Below are 18,333 nucleotides of genomic sequence, written 5' to 3'. Positions count from 1 at the left end.
TACGTATACTCTCGTTTTTGTGCACAGGCCAATACGTTGCTGCGCTGAATGATTTCTGCCTCAAAATCAGAAATAGATCAGTGAGCAGGCCTAAGAAGGACTTCGAAAAACTCACTTTACAAATCAAGCAGAAAGTTTTACAGCTGCTTTTCTCATGCCGATACCTATGGGAGTCGGCCAATGCAAGCATCACGCTCTCGCAGCGAGATATCATCCTCAGATCAGGTTCGCAGACCGACGGCTCCCGCACTGATCTGTACTCTACGCGGTTGACTGCAGATGCAGTTAAGAACACATCACCGCGCCGGGAGATGTGCCATGAACATTTACGCTAATTGTTTTGTGCTTACGTTGCCACAGGCGATCGCAACTGCTTCAAGGGATTAAGAGTCCTCGTCACGAAGGCTTAAAGGGCCGTAATGATCCTGCCAGATGCTGGTTGCTCATTTTTTCGAACGTCATCATGCATTGAATACCGAGTGAATTGATCCCATCATTTGGAAACAATGACTCAGGATTCTATACCGTTACTTACATGAAGATTAGACGCAGTGCGATAGACGACGCGGGCCTATAAATGCTCTAGGACAATCCGACATTGAATTAAAGTTGAACGAAGCCACATGCTCATTTAAAATTAAATGTGCATAATACAATTTGCCTGAGAAAGACAGACCGTCAGGCAGTTGCTGATAAACAACTGATTTTAATAACTGAACACGTTTGAGCCGCAGCACCATACGCGTTTGGCTCGAGGAAATGGCTTGTCAGCACAGCATATTCCTGAAAGCCAAACATTGAAATAAATGTTAGTCAGGTTGTTGGGTTTCGACAGAACAGCGTCGTGCCCTTTACGAGATGGGACTGTCGAAGTGTCGCTAGCCTGACCCAAATGCGCCTTAGTCGTCTCGCCGTCGTGTCAGCGCGAAGCAGCAGTCGCGTGAGCTCAGCGCTTGCTTCTCTACTATATTTCCTCATAGTTAAAAGCCTCAGACCATGTCACACTTGAATGCAATGAAAATGTTATTTTCTGTATTTATTCTTCATTGTTCGGCTATCCGCATAAAAATGAATCAGCACATCGCTTAAGCTGTAAAATTCCGGAATGTAATAAATGTACAAAACACGTCTCTATTCATCAATACAACTATTTCCTTTTATATAATGTGACCGCTTTGATAACATATTACAAATGTTGGCTCACATTTCAGTGTCTATTGCCCCAGAATATTATGAAACATTGGTGCCATTTCTTGGCTTACCGACGTTGCAAGTGACAAAATGACATCATCGTGATGCTTACTAAAGTCTCTCAAAGAGACTCTGAAGACACCAGTAGAACAAGGATACACACTCGCCGATCATCAGAGCCTGTCTCTCCGCAGATGTCCATCACAGTATCGCTGCCGCCACTCCTCCTGCTCTTTGCGCCCTTCGCCCACTAGCTGAGGGCTAGACTTTCCTCCTTTACCCGCCGGAGGCTGTCTCGCACGAACAACAACAGTTCCCACCAATCACAGAGGCCACAGGAAACGCATGCTCCAGGTTACTAAGTCATAGGTTAATGCTCCAGGTTTACCACTAGCCTTCGTGCTTGTACGGCACTGAAAGGGCCAGATTTGGCGGGTCAGGATTTTCATTAATGAACAACAGATACAGACCTCTATCAGCAAGAAAGGATCACATTTACAAACATTACTGAGATACGTATGTGTTTGGTTGCTGGCGGTGAGTCTGGTTGACATAGAATTTCAGATCAGCTCAGTCCACCAAGATCTTTGACCTGAGGTGTGGAAAATACTGCATTGCCTGATGGGCCCAATGATACGTAAGCTCTATTACTCCGAAATGGGTCGGCTTACCTGAAACGATTGCTCTGCACCCTGCCACCACTTCGGCAAAGAAGAGTGAATAGTTCTCTCTTCAAAAATGAAAAAGAGATCTAACATCATACTTCACGCAATCGTTATTGTAATGGTGAGAGGTTAGCTTACCTGAGTGGTTTGATATTTGTGCCTGTGTATCCACTCTCACGTTATTCACGATTTATCTGATCACCCATCATGTACACGTAGGCAGCTTATAGAATATTTCATTCTTATTACAGTGCCGGGTTTAACGTTCAGATATGGATGAAAATTCTCGACAGTCTGCACTTCAGTCACGTATCATTCCTCCAGCGCTGGAGTAAAGAAAGCCAAACAACAACAAAAACGTCACTGTCTCAATGTTTCCGTATATTAATATGCGCTTTTACAGTGCCAACAGAGAAGTTCATGCATTTTCCTATGTGACCCCAGTGGGAATTTAACCTGCTCACTCTGGTACGCTAAATACGCCCAGTTAATTTACACACAAAGAGATCACCACAAAAATAAGCACAATACAATACTGTAAAATAAAAAAATAAAATTACAATACAGGTAGAAGTGGCGATTGCCATGCCCAGAAACATGCCACCTCCAGCCATGATAAAGGTATGCACGACATGACATCAGTCCAGACCTCAAACAGCTTATTATCCACCAATTGCTCACACTTGTGTCATGAGAGGTCTACTTCATCAGGTACACTCAACTGAGGCGACAAGACAAATTAGAAGAAATCCAGAAAATACGCTGAATTTATTTGCAAATTAGGTGGTGTGAAAATAGCATTGTCACCTACAAACAAAGCAAGATTCTGGCTCACTGTAACTTCTTAAGAGGCTGTTCCACTGCTACCTGTAGTTGTTGCTATCTGGTTTGAATCTCTGTTATCAGTATAAAGATTACCGTTCACAAACAGTCACCTCCAAACCTCACCATGGGCCGCTGTCAGTGACACCACCGTGGCTCAGATCAGACCAGGTTGGAAGATATTAGTGGGCAGCTTGGTTTGACAAACAACTGTAGGAGAATTGTCACATAGCTAATCACTGATACTGAGCTCCGGTTTCCCACTTAGTGAGACTTACCTCATGTCAAATGATCAAGAACGGTGAGCAAAAAGCCCAGAACCATCTAGTCGATCTGCAGAGCTGGGACTGTTTGCCTCATCAGTAACACAATTGCTGTGCCAGAGACTAGCCTGCAGTGAAGTTTGTATATATTTGGATTTAAAGAAGACAAGATATCAAGATGAGCACCAGATGAAACCAAAATATATCTCTTTAAATTAACTGTTGTGCTTGAGGATTAAAGAATGTTGAGTTTCATCAAAACACCATATTGGGGGCAAAGACGATCATGCGGGGAAAGAATGAATGTATCGTGAGATTTTGAGTGAAAACTCCTTCCTTCCATCAGCAAGGGGATTGAAGATGAACATGGCCGGGCCTCAGCATGACACGCCGGCAATGAAGGAAGGGCTTCGCAGTTAGCCATGTCTCTGAGCAAACTTCCAGACTAACCCGTTGCTGCTTCCAGCAACAGCTCCCAAAACATCACTGGGCCTAGAGACGCATGAGGAATGGGCAGTCATTGAGCAACAGTGTGTGAAACTCCGCAGAAAGACCCACAGAAAACGCCTGATCGGCCGTTAACAAAAGGGTATATAACAAAGTATTGAGATAAACCACATTTTACTACTTCTTATTTCATCCATTTTATCAGATTTTCGATTTGCTCTCTCATTTTTGCCTGTCACGTTGAGTGTATCACAAAATTACAGGCCTCCATCTTTTGAGTGGGAGAATTTGCAATAATTGGGTGGCTGACAAATACTTTTTTGCCCCACTGTATCACGGGCTTGATCTTCAGCCAAAAGATTTTCAGTAAGTGCATAACGAGAATTATGGTCAGTTGTTATAGATTTGATAAATTAGTGCTTCAGCAACGTAAGTTTGCTTCATTCATTTACTGTTTCATTTAATTGTTTCATTTAGTTACTGTGGTTTATAGCCCGATCAATATAGCGTATTTTTAACACAATCACGTTTCATCCAATAAGCGGCGTTGTGAACATGTCAGCGTCACGTGATGGAAAACAGTGTGTTCTCGGCAATAATTCTGATAGTCGGTTAATTGCGTTTAGCCGACATGTGATCTTTTGTGTCGAAAACATTTATGTTAGCAATGGTGCAGGAAATGTTTTATTAAATACGATATAATAAATCATCACTGAAGTAACTGGGAGTCACGCTGGCGATAGCGGTACTACTATAAATGATGATCACGTGGTGGTGAAAAACGGATGCCTCTTCAATAAATAAAGATACCTTATTCCTGGTGACATCGATGTTGACACATTATCCATAATATAATATGTATTCGCTATTTATTATTGTGAGCGCATAAGCACATTTCCGTTATTTACGCATCACTTGCAAGGTGCTATCCGTGAGGCCAACATGCATTTTTATTCGGCACATTAAATATGCTGAAGCAGAAAACACATGCCTTGCACTACGTAAGGTTATGTCACGCACTCATTTTAAAGTATGCCTGAGAAACATGACGGTAATAGCATTTTCATGCTTAATACTGGGTACGAAAAATACGGTCAACACTGAACGAAAACCCAGTTGCGGACAACGAAAAAGCACACGATCACACATGAAATGTGCTTGTGTGCAGCGTGTCTAATGTGAATAGCGTAACTTCGCATCATTAGCTCCTCTTTATGTCTAGCTCCGCACGAAATTTTTCTGATTTTGTAGTTAAATGGCAAACATCTCATTAGCTTGCCCGGAATACCAGCCCCATTCCAGATGAACGCCTGTAGTGCTGGGCGCTTCTCAAAGTCACTCTTGTTTCCAACATAACACACAATACTTGCCCTCCAGCATAATACAGTCCTTACTCATTTACCGACTCATTTCAAACATGCTTCAAGGTCACTCTCAGTCTAATATTTTCACCAATTAAATGTTAATCTGTACAGTCAGAGCTTTATCTCTTATAAGAAACGTTTTTCCTGTTGTCTTCATAAGCATACGCGTGAAAGTTCCACTCATTTCCAGCAGTTGGTCAAATAGAACAGACATGAACAAATGTATTCACGCCAGCATTTTTATTGTTGAATCACGGCGAGAATGGATTTCGTCGTCGTCTCTCTTCTCGCGTTCTTGCTCCAGGTTACCGACAGCAGTTGAAACCGTGCCCTTCCTTCAGGATACAGACATTCTCCGCGCGCCAGGCTGGGCACGAGAGGATGTTAATAACACACCCAATCCTGTCACGTCACAGCTCAACCAGCGAAGCGGTCATGATTCTCATGAGTGAAAGAGCTGTATTTAGCGATTTGAAACAATGAATGACACAGAAGAAGCAGAAGGCCATAGGCCGCTGTGTGCAGGCATTTCAGCACACCCGATCATCGCCCTGTCGCGTAAACAAAGTGCTCGATTTCATCACTCTGCAGGCTAACGTTTTCGTTACCGGCGGGCTTCGGAACAAAGCCCGCACACACCGCGTGCTTCCAGACCAGAATTGCCCCCCACATGATCATTTTTTTACAGAGTGACTTGCAGTAGTGAGTCATTTACCTCCACTTGCCCAGAGTAGTGAGTGCATGCTTTGGTCATTTTTGCACTCACAGGAATCGAACCACACTCGGCGCTGCCCGGACTGCCACGGATCAAAACAAACACCGGTCTTGTTTCACTGGTGCAGCACAGTGAAGGCATTCCTTTCTGTTCCAGGCTTGTAGTTAGAATCCATGACATAGACGTAGGGAGTTGCCAGAATTCCTCGACATTGGTTGCCTCACCATATCTTCGCACCTGTGGTCACAACAAAGGTTAGTGGTTATGGCGATCTGGGTCAGATGCTGTTAACCACCGTCTCACCCCCTCTTTCTTGTCCCACAGTGATGTGACAGCTCCTTCCTCTGCCTGTAGCACTGCCGGAAGAGGCTGTCGCCACAGTGGAAAGGCTCATCTCAGCCACGTTGTTATACAGAGAATGACACGCTACACATTTGAGTGGTAGCCGAGAGACAGCAAAGGAGGAGTTACAGTAGGCTATCAATGTTGAAGTACCACTATTTAAAAAATAATATATATAGTCATACAAACCTGTGTTCTACGGTGTTACTGTGAGCCCAGCTGGCATCAGCAGCCTGTGTGTCAGCTGCACTAGATGGGCAGCAGATGGTCGACACTTACAGTAACTCGATTGGCACAGCGCTACAACAAAGAGAAGTGATGCGACTGCTGTACTGCCGTGCATTAATTTTATTTTTTTGCGTGGAGGCCAACTATTATTCTGGTCAGCTAGCATGTTGGCCTGTATCAGAGCTGCAACATAGCTGCTTGATAGTAACTCACCCTGCTCGGGAGTCGCAATCACTGTCACCCTCTGTCAAATTTCCACTGTTCATTACGTCTGCAATAGACATGAAGAATCGCATCGCTTATTTAGGGAAATATCTCAGTGACATTATGTAGAAGAGAACAATGAGCTACAAGATTGCCTGAAACCAGACGCTGAATTGACATACTTTCCAGAGCTGTCTCACACTGTTCACACGAATAACCAGTAATGCAGCACCATTACACCCATGGCTTGCTGAGGCCGTGAGCCCCAGTCCCCGGGATCTCCAAATCCACTTTTCCTTCTATTGAATGCACCAACGTCAGGGTTTCAATGCATCTGTAAATGCAGATTTTTCGTTAACTAATCTACATGGTGACGGTTTATTCAAGATACAGTCATCAACTGTGCTCGGCTTGGGCAACCACTTGTCATGCAAGATGAACGGTGCTGGCTCGCCTTCACTTCGCGTTAACTTCTTTGCCCATTCTGGTACAAACAGGTGTATGAAAAAGCTTAATGTCTGCCGCAATATCTGAACAGCTCACATTTTTTGCCGGTGACGTGTTTAAGTTTAACAGTGTTTGCCGTTAAATATCGCCACCTTCGAATGCATGAGTAACGTTACAGAACTCAGGGGTGGGGGAGGACACCGATAGATACGATTGATTATTGGCACAAATGCCGATTTCATTGCAGTTATTTAGGCTTTAATAACATGATAAATAGGGAATTGTCAAAAACACACTCAGCAAGAATGCTTCAAACAGTTAATTTGCTGGGATTCGTTTGCCTCAGGGACTACTTTGCTATTGAGGCTGGTGGTTGAACATGTGCAGCGGGGATTATGGGACTCAGGAAGCTCTGCAACAAACAAACTCACTTTATTGAAACCATCAGCCCATAGATTTGCAGATGCTACATGGTATCTCAGACCAGATGCTTCGCTTCCTGACATTTTCTTTGGTTTCTCTGTCTGGCCTGCTTATTAGCTTGTATTGCTAGGTTATTGCATGTTACTATTTCGCTGTATATATACAAATAAGGTTTCACCTTTTCTTTATCTATTACTTTATTGCAGAATAATAGTGAAGACAGGTCAAAACTATGAGTCAACACATAACATGTTAGTAAAAGCAACAAATCTAAATATATTTTAGATTTGAATTCACCCTTCCTGATGACAGCTTCACCTCCTGGCAGTTTCTTCACCAGCCGAGCCCAACAGCTCTGGAAGGAGCCCCACAAGGTGCCACTGTTGGCCGCCTTCCTTTCTCGAGGTCATTCCAAACCATCTGGCTGTTGAGGTCGGTTGAGGAGGCCAGGTCATCTTATGGCAGTGACTCTCGTTGGCTTCTGGTCAAATAGCTCTTACATGCTCGGGAGATGCTGGCCTATTGTCCTTTGAAACAAATGATAGTCCACTACCAGATGGGATTTACATCACTGCAGAATGCCGGTTAGCGTGCCTGAATTCCTGGGCCACTACTGCCAGTGTCACCAGCCCCCCACGTCACCATGCCACCACGAGACTGTCACCCAGCCCACTCAGCCCACGGCGTGATGAGAGGACAGCAAGGGCGGTTGAAGAATTCAAATTCATATTTTGATTTATTTAACACTTTTGTCGACAACATCATTCTCCACATGCGCTTTTGCTTGGATGTTCACTATTATTCTACAATGCAGTGCTCAATAAAGAAAACTCCTGATGTCCAAATCCTTTGACTGGCACTCATATATATATATATAATGGTGAGTATAGATTATTAATATACAGTAGTTATAAAGGACACAATAAAACAGTATATGCATATAAAAGAGGGCAAACAGTATGCAAACATTTTTAAAGGGGACCAGTGCACTCAATGACTGCAGATTAGGGGAAAGCAAACTCGGTATAGTGCAGTGGTAGTAGTACTGCGCCAGTAACAGCATTCTGTTCAGGCACTGGGCGACAGGTAATGTTTGCTCGACGGCCCAGAGACAGAGCGTTCCTCGGTCCTGGGCTGTGATGCACCTTCAGCCGTCTCTCCTATAGCGGCGAACAGGCCTGCTGCGGCTGTCTCTGATGCCCTGGTTTCCCAGACACAGAGTTTCGTTGATCCTGGAGGGCAGGCAGGAAACATGCGTTGGGCTGATCACTCTTCTATAGGAGGTCTGGCGGGGGCGGTATCGTTGATATCAGGTAGATGGACGTCAGGAGCCATGGGTGACCCAGAGGGTCTTAGGCCGCCGATTACATCACCCCGAGGAAGGGACCATTTCAGGTCGTCATGATGCGCAACACTTATTTAGCCCTGAAGCCACCTCCCAGCCAGACCCGCCGATGTGGATGGGCCAGCTCCCGGCTGTCTCCCAGTCTCACTATCGTGCCTCCTACGCTTGTTGAGTGAAAGCCAGTAGGGGATAGTGATAGGGAATACATAATAGAAAATTTCCATGATCAATAGTACCCTGACCATTTCTGACCATTAATTTTAAATATGCCTTTTTACACATTTACTTTGTTTTTATCAGAAAATACGGTTGGTGTTTTGCAAAAGAAATGTAACAGTTAGTCCACACGTACGATCTTCTTCTCAGTCGCCTTTGAGGCATGTCAAGACAGAAAGACAAACATCACTGAACTGCACTCCTGGATAATGGAGGAATAGCGTCACCCTACGTACATTCTCGATTTCATTACGAGATTATTAAGCCAAATTAAACTATAAGGTGCCTGCTATTGGAGCATCTAGTTCGTCATTTTCAATCTCTTTCAAAGAGAGATTGGCTCTTGTTGTTGCCAGTGATATTTTAGTCAATCAAGGAGTGTTAGAGAAGATTAATCTCAGATAATCGCCACTTCCCAGAAGACACCGCAGTATAACAAGGAGTAACACAGCATAGACCAGGAGTAACACAGATATATCAGAGTAACACAGATAAACCAGGGAAAACATACATATCTGTGGAAAACACAGCATGCACCAGGAGTAACACAGCATAGTCCAGGAGAAACACAGCATCAGGACAAGAAATCAGAGCAACACATAGACCAGGAGGATCACGTTGCAAAATAGCCACGCGCCCACAAGAAACCGAGAGCAGACCTTACCGATAACCACTGCTGCCCAGAATGGGTTCTGAGAATCACGAGTTCAGGTCCTATTTATCTCAAAGCTGTCATCAGTCAGACTCTGCTTAATCAGAGTCTCCAGATCTTTTATACTACTACATTCGTCCTGACAGTCAATGCCGGTGCTCAATATATAGGTGTGAGAATGGGATTTTTCAAACTGGCATGCACATTAGAGTAAACATGTATTCTTTAGTTTAATGCTGTGTCATATCAAGTCAGGTTGCTTGCGGTGAAAAAACCCTGTTCTGCAATCCTGAGCTGCCTTCTCTGTTTCAGGGCTCGTGACTGTGGCCCACAGTCTCTAGACAGTGGGCGGGTTGTGGTCTGACAGGCCGATTGAGATGGTCATCACTTTCTGTCATTACTACAGCCTGGCTTGTGTCTTGTTATGTCTCATTTATTCTAGCGGTCTCGATGTTGCTTCTGGTCACATGAGTCACATCATTGTTTTCTCTTCTCTACTTTACCATATGTTCACTTCTTCTCCTCTTTCTCACTCCTCCTTCAGTCAGTCTCTCTGGGAGACAGAGAGCCCACCCTCAGATGCGCTTCAGATGTTCCTGTCCAGTCGTCTCATACAGTGAGAGCGGAGTGGCAGTACCATACATTTTCCGCAGAGTGAGAGGAGATACCATAGAGCTTCCTAAAGGGGATCGTGAAAACCAGCGCCACCCAGCCCAGCAGCCACTGTACCGCCGACAGATGCCTGCGCCAGCGCGATGCTGGAAGCCAGCTTCTGAATATCGGAGCCGGAGACCTCGGTTGTTATAACATCATCTGCTGGCTCACAAGGTGATAATAGGCTGAAATGATTTTGGAATCACTGACTGCTTCATACACTTAGTGTTATTCGCCTCAATGCCCAGAAAGGTCAGAGATCTTCCCAGACTTCCTGCTGACTGAGCTGAGATGGAAGATTTGACCGTGTCACGATGTACTAAATTCTTCTGAGCCCTGCTTTGCTTCATCTGTCTTCCTCGTCTGGGCACCAAATCTCTCATTCGAGAGATAAGATCAGATGGCTGTCCATCTTCAGCAAAATAGCAATGCTCATCAGTCCATCTTCTATCAGCTTCTGTTTGGATGTTGTTGTCACTTTAGGATTTAGCTGATTCTGATTGTTACGTACGCCTCTGGAGGAGGGGAATTTGCTACATTCGGGCCCCGTGGAGCAAAATACATGAGAAAAGAGAAGTCAAGACTTGCCGACGTTTTCACAGGCAAGCTTGAATAAAGCGGGACCAGTGAATACTTCTTGATTGATTTCGTCTTCAACTGGTTTGCCTTCTACCTGTATGATCGTGATCTAACAAGCATTGAAAGTTTACGTACAATTCTTTGTTATTCTCAGATTAATAACATACCCACATCAGCGATTCAGTCTCCAGCTCCGCTTTTGTCACATGAATGCAAAGAAAAGAGATTTCTGCAAGGCAACAAGTGGGCAAAGGTTGTCACTCACCAGTCAAAAATACTTATCAGTCATGCTTGCTGGAGGTGGTGGCGGTGGCAAGGGTGGAAGCTGGTGGAGGATTGATGGCACAGCAGTTCAAATTCCTTTGCCAGCCCAGCTGGGGCACAACAGCCGGGCAGGCCCAGGACTGTGTGAGTGAGTCAGAGATGTGGTTACCTGATCTGAGGCCGCTTTCATTGCTGGTAGAGAACAGCAGACGTACTGTACTTCCCACTGACCGTGAGGCTGAACGCAGCCATGATATACAGGAGGAAAGTGAGAGGGAGGGAGGGAGAGAGAGAGAGAGAGAAAGAAAGAAAGAAAGAAAAGAAAGAAAGAAAGAAAGAAAGAAAGAAAGAAAGAAAGAAAGAAAAGAAAGAAAAGAAAGAAAGAAGAAACTTCACGCTGGCGATATAATGTCGTTAATGGCGATTAAAACATATCATATCTCAACACTCATGTCCTGTCTTGATTTAGAGTGCACCAGATTAACACATTAACTATGAGAATATATGACGTGTTTTTTAAATTCCGATTCTTGTAAGTTGTGAAGCTTTCTCGATTTCTCAATATAATCAATGAATTCTGAGAAAGATAAATAGATTATGTTCTTTAGTAGAAGAGGGCAGGTGAGAACAACATCAGCTTGGGAGAGAGACAGAGAAGACAGCCCTCATTACTCCTGCCATCTGCGTAGGCAATTCACCGGCTGCCTAAAGCCCATTTTAAGGGCTGAGCTGCCTGGCTTGATATTGTTGGTGTGCCGTTTTTCTGTTCCAGAACCAGCTCATCACTAGCATCTAAAGATGGCAGACAGATGAGCGTTTACCGGTCACCTTTGCAGTTACATATTTCATTCAGAGATCAATGTGCTGCAGCTCGTGCACAACAGATTTACACATACAGATGGTGTAAATTATGGTTATTTTCGGCTGTAAATTGCACGTTTGTGCATGACAGTCACGATACGTTAAATATTGCTGCTCACATTTTTCAGCTCTTTAGCCACACCGTCATCGTTCAGTCAGTACCTCAGCTTAGGTCCATTGAAAATGTGGCCTTGTTGTTAGTCGTGATTTGTTGTTTACTGTATTTTACCTCTACTCTTATTTAATCTCGTGCTGTGTCAGTATATGATCTTCGACCAGCGGTTATTGTCCAACCATTGCATAATGAAATAGGCAGGAGCGGTTCTCGAGAGCGCGTCCTTACTTGAAAGAGCAATATGTCCGCGTTGTTCAGTGATCAGCCTAAGGTGAACGCGGTCGTCGGGACAAGCACACGCACCAAGGCCCGATACCGGATGTACGAAACAGCGAGCAGGTCTCTCCAAATTCCCCGACGCCCCAGCCGGCGTCCGGCGCAAGACTGAAAAGCCGCATTTATTGCTCGTGTCGACGCTCCACCTCCAGTCGTTACAGCATACAACGATAGGTTATACTGCCGTGGTTATGTCTGTTATGAGCATATTATAGTGTCTATTTTCATATTCGCAGTAGTGGTGTGAATTGTTGAATATTTAAATGACATTGCATCACGTTTAGAAAAAATGCAGGATCAGTAGTTTCACTAGTGACCACACGGCTGCACCGAGTCACACCGCATTATTTCTGCCATGCACAAATTACGCTGTTACGTTATGACCAGAGAAAGTGAAATATTAATCGATTTAAAAAGACATTGCCGTTGGTTTACAACAACGCAAATCATCGATAGCCTCTCAGTTTGGTAGATCGGCGGCCGGATGATTAGGTGAGCACCGTCATACTTGAGTAAAAGTAATAAAATACCTTTAAGAGAAAATGACCAAATAATAGTGAAAGTCACCAGTAAACAACCATTTTCAGCATATATTTTAAATATTCTTAAGTATCAAAGTAATTACGTAAATATACTTCAGTGTTAGAAGTAAAATTTAAATCATTTTACATTCCTTATATTGCTGTTCGATATACCATTTCTCGTTTTTAAATTGATTAGGGGTTACTTCCACCACACACGCTTAAAAATGAGTGACTCGACAGAGGTGATCAGGATAAAAACGATGGGCAAAGAACTTTTTCACAACCTTAATAAGATTCAAATAATGAGTACATATTACGTAAAAAATATAATGGTCGTTCAAACACCCATAAGTACTCTTCGCTGGTTTTTACCGGGAGTATTTTATACACTGAATACACTTTGTTACTCATTCAAAACAGCGTTGAATAAAAGTGCTGACAGTTCGGGCAAGAATCAGTTTACACAGCTGACAGTTCTCTTCATCTGTAGTTTTAGACGTGCTTGACAGTACTGCTTTTCAGCGCTCTAGTTTTCATTAATATTTGAACATAAAGTCGTATCATTATAAGCCTGTTGTAAAATTGATAAATACGAAAGTCATTTGTTGCTCCAATTTGTCTCCATTGTTGTAAGATGGTTGCAGGTGGAACATTAGGTTTAAAATCACTGGTTTCGCTTTTTCTTTATGGCTGTGGTAACTGTCGGTAGGAAGGTCTCGATTTAGAATGAATCCGCTTCTGTCGCCTGAATTGTACCACTTACTTCATGTTTTTATTTAATGTTTTTTTAAATATAAAACACAAACATTTCGTTACATCCCCAATACGAACACATATACAGTCGAGTACATTTCTCCAGTAAACCTCACATCACTGGTCTCACCATTTCAAAGCACACTCAAAAGATATTGGGAAAAAAGCAGACATTTGCTTACCCTCAGCTTATTGAACTTCTCTCAATATATTTTTTTCTCTTATTTGTTATTGTCATTGTTATTATTTAATTATTCGCCTTTCAGGTACTTTTTGCACACACAATGTATATAGACTTTTTTCTCTGTCGTAGTTATTGACTTGTTTATTGCTTACCATGTGAGCAATCGTTGTTGTTCAGCCTCACACGTTAGCGCTTTACTTTCAGGTCGCAGTTGCAATGAGAACTTGTTCAACTAAATAATCGGTTAATAAAGGTGAAATTTTAAAATAATAATAATTAAAACAAGTTTCATTCTATAGCCACATCATCATCATCCCGTTCCTGCCGACATGATAAATATCATTGCGCAGCTATGGTAAAGGCTGCGCATTCAGCTTGGCTGAGATACTCAGTATATTAGCAGGTCAGCTATACCATGAGCCCACCAACCCGAGCACGAACAGACACATTCTTCACTGCACATATGCATACCGCTCATTGATTGCCGCTGAACAGCTGGTTTCTCGCAGATAGTTGGCCGCGCACTGCACGTCAAGTGCAATACCGGAACACGGGTTCATCCCCAGAGCTTGGGGACACCGCCATTTGCAAGCAATGCAGAAAATATCGCCATGCCCATGCACAACAGCTATACCATGTTATTACACGACATACTGAAGAAGCATGTATTGTCACCAGTTTATGAAATGCCGTTTTCATGGGATACTAATACTTCTATTTCACACTAAATGTGAGTAAATCTCGTGGTGTCGCAAGAGTAGATCAATGCGTTTTGTGTTTAAACACGCCTCGACTACATGAACTCACTCTTCCAGGTGATTATCTTCCATTATCTCCCGTGTATTTACCTGCATTCTCTGTTGTTGCCACTCTTAATTTGTTTGTCGTCAACAGTATTCTCTTCCACCTCTCCGGTTTGACTGCCTGCCCTGACTTCGAGACACTGCTGACCCGATCCTGTCGCCACTGCCATCTCGTGGCTCAGCACCACCTATCTGCCTGCCTGACTCAGCCGCTTGCGCCCAGCCTCAGCCACAATAAACACACATTTCAACACGTCTGCATTTGTGTCTACTTCCGAAATGTGATACGCTTTTGGGAATCACCGATTGTTTTGATCTTCCCAGAAGCAGCCAGACATCTCGACTTATGCCGTGATCTTTCAAAAGTTTGGTCAGTGAATGCCGTCAAATACCATTCACCATACCGTAGCGGGCTCATCCTCATACCACTCATATCTCGCCGTAAAGAGGCCGTGCATAATATACAGTACCACTCTCATAACCGCGGAAGTAATTACAGATCTCGACTGCATGTTCAGTGTTTTCAGCATGGGAGAAGGACACGCAGGGAGAGAGGGCGACAGATGACAGACGAATGGGACCAGTCAAAGCAGGCAGGAGAAGAGACATAAACGGGACCTGCATGCGCGTGTCTTCTGAGCACGATTTATAGCCGCCATGCAGCTCAGGTTTATCGATGCGCGTGTATGCACCAGCGAAAGGAGCTTCCTTCCCTGAATGCTATACGCAGAATAATGTATGTTACATGCATGTTGGTTGCACCCACGCGTAAACTACGTCATCATCAATAATACCGAACAGCAGAGTATATATATATATATATATATATATATATATAGAAAGATCATGAATGATTTTTATGTGTCGTGATTAACACTCTGGGAGCCTTCAATGAGAACCAGATTGAATTAGTATCCTGAAGACACAACAGCTCAATGAATGCCACACAATATAGTGAAGTTAAAACGGTGCATTTGATTATATAGTTCATCAAAGTTCACCACTATGCCAGAAATGGTGTTCCAATGCCATGTATCCTGTTTTGAGAGGAATAGCCTGACGGATATCTCGACAGAGTAAGAAAGAGGAATTGACACGTTATTTAAAGTTGCCGCCTTTTCTTCGGTACCGAGGCTGCCACCGTGAAAGACATTGACGTGCGCATGAAGACCATGGTAGCGTGTTGAATGTGCTTCAGAGATGTAGCACATCCTCGGGCTCTTTATTTCATGTCGAAACATGCACGCATTCGAGGTGTGAGAGTCGCCTGTAATCGTCTTTCTAGCTGGGCCATCGTCCGCTGAAGAGGAGACATAGTTGATGAATGCGCTCTTACCTTTTTGTTTGTAGCAAAACATATAGCAAGTTATCTTTCCTTTTCGCTCCATCTTTTCCGATGTCTTCGCAGACTGTGTAAATGTTTTATTGCGCTTCCTGCCGTGGAGGCTGGAGAGGACTACCTCAGCCCAGGAACTGCGCTTGATCAGCTTCCGACTACGAAAGCCGAGGACTGATTACCAAAGGTCAGCTCCCGCCGTGATGGGAAGAATGCCACTCAGAAACCTCTGCCACCAGACAGGAGAGGACACGGAGACAGGACAGACGCTGACCCTGAGGCAAATGTTAGGCCTGGGAGTGTCTGGCTCAGAAATACAAAACTTCTCTGTTTCAAGACTTGCCCGACAGGATATGTACAGCAGCTTGACTCTTGTAGCATTTGCTCTGCGGTCAGACCCTGGCAGCATCTCAAAGAGCTTCTGAGGCCAATTTAAGAACCAGACAGCAGGTTCATGCAGTGTTCGCCAGTACTGAAAGACACCTGAAGAGCGCAGTGAGATCGATCTGCGGAAGGCCGGGGGAGGTGGGGGAGGGAATCAGCAGTAATGGCACCTCAACACCATGGCCAGCCAAATTGTGGTTAGTCTCCCGCCAAAGAAATATGCCCACATGAAGGAAGCAGGCTCACAGCAGCAGCGAGTCACAGGTGAAAGATGGCGGGCACGTAGGCCAACATTTTTTCGCTGGAGAGTGAAGGAGCATGCCAACAGGTGAGCACAGACGACTGGGAGGGCATTCATTCAATGAGTGAATGAGATACAGGCCCGAAGAGCGATGAAGTCTCATTTAATTAAATGATGGATCATTATGATGAAGGACTCAGACACAGCCCTCTCTCTGGAACATGACGGCAACTCAGGTTACCACCCATGAAGGTCTTCCAGATGCCGGCCACTCAATTAACACCTGAGCTGTAGTGACGGAACAACCATGCCAGGACACATTTGGGCCAAGCGTTTGCTCTTTGCTTAGCAGCCTCTCGTGTCTATTTTACATGTGTGCGTATACGTGTGAAATCGCCAACAGTCTCTCGCTATGTTATTACCATTCAGCGTGAGTTGCCATAGTGGAGTTCGTCACAAAGCCTATTCTTTCTTGATAGATTACGTCACCAGATGGGCATCAAATCGGTCGGGATTTGTTACATATTCAGATATTGAAATACACAGACAGAATCTGTATCTTTAGTTCGTTCCGTATAAGATTATGACAGAAGCGGTAAATGCTCAACGATTGACAGCTGCCTACGCCAGAGAGCACCGCAAAGCAATCACATTCTGGATAAAGCAATGAAAATGCCTCTCTTGCCAATGTTGCCACTACCAGCTCATTAAGAAAATATTTAAATAGGGAATGAAAGCAGAAGATGGGGATGCCAGACGCTTATGTCATTTCTGTGCATATTTATTGAGCTATACTGAGGCCAGGAATGTCTCGATTAGTACGCCAAGTTGGCTTCACCCAGTTTGCGTCGTGACTAGTTCAGTGCTCACAGTGCGTGTACAGCTGTTGCAGAGCCATCTCCTGGCCTGCCAGAGCTTTCCGTCGAGAATATCCTCAAATTTCACCAGGGAACAGTGTCACAGTTTCACGCAACGGTTGCTTTATCAGAGAGAACTTGCTTTTGTCAGCTTTTTTTACGTTTTACTGTTCGAAACATTACTGGACACGCTGTTATGCACGGTAATCAGTTTGAAAATGAACTTAGAATAGGAAAGCCGCTGGCTCAATGGGATATCAAGCACGTTGTTCGGTTCAAAACAAGCTTAATCATATCAGTGTCACTGTCCCCATCATCACACGTTATCATCATTTCAAATATCTGCTAGTCATTTCGTTCTCTAGGAAACATAGTGACATAGTGATTGAAGTGAGTCTCTGCTCGTGTGATTCTTCCGCCAGCATGTCGTCATCCACTCTGAAACAGCTGGAGGTGGAGGTTGAGACGTCTCCCTTTCTCCGCATGTTCTCTAATTGCATATACTAATATTAGCCAGACATCGAGCTGAGACTTGGCAGGTCGCAAACACTGACCACCACCCTTATTAATTTCAGGCCGGTCTGTCTGTCTTTTCATACGTTGCCCTCACTCTCTTCTCACTGCATTCACCCAGCCTGCCCCTCTCTACTGTCCTTCTCACCACAGCCCGGCCATTCGCTCTCCTTTTCCTTCCATACTCAGCCTGCGAGGACGCGTTCTGCACAGAGCCGGGAGTGTATCTGTGCTGTGTTGAGCAGCACAACACCAACCCAGCACCCCTGTTCACCGCCATTCAGGTGAAGAATCGCCTCGGGCTGCTGCCCCTGTCCCTTGGCCACCTGTAAAGCCTGATAAGTGCCGCCGTTGGGCGACTCAAATGTATGTCGATCTGGCCAATATAATCGCCAAAGATTATGCATGCCTTGCATGTATGGGCACAGCTTGCGGCTGCCACATTCTTTGCAGCTGCTTATGATATGTGTATGTACATATGCATAAGTAGCACCCTGCTTGAGATGAGTCTCCTTCAGCCTAGTTGTACGTTCCAGCAGGTGAGTGTGCTGAGCCCAGTTGGAGCAGATCCACATCAAAACAGTCATCTCATATATAAGAGATTCCAGGATTAGAAGAAGCCACTGATGGAAAGATGACAGGAACAGGTTGCTGATTATCGCTAA

At 44.3% G+C, this 18,333-nt stretch overlaps 1 pseudogene; it reads right to left on the bottom strand.

Moving 5' to 3' along the window:
- Nucleotides 1–18,333, bottom strand: part of LOC118390411 (voltage-gated potassium channel subunit beta-2-like) — a 99,596-nt pseudogene that overhangs the window by 56,130 nt on the left and 25,133 nt on the right.

The sequence above is a fragment of the Oncorhynchus keta genome, chromosome 11, assembly GCF_023373465.1.
Source record: "Oncorhynchus keta strain PuntledgeMale-10-30-2019 chromosome 11, Oket_V2, whole genome shotgun sequence".
Taxonomy (NCBI): domain Eukaryota; kingdom Metazoa; phylum Chordata; class Actinopteri; order Salmoniformes; family Salmonidae; genus Oncorhynchus; species Oncorhynchus keta.
The sequence above is the reverse complement of the archived record's forward strand: the minus strand, read 5'-3'. Positions and strand labels throughout refer to the sequence as shown.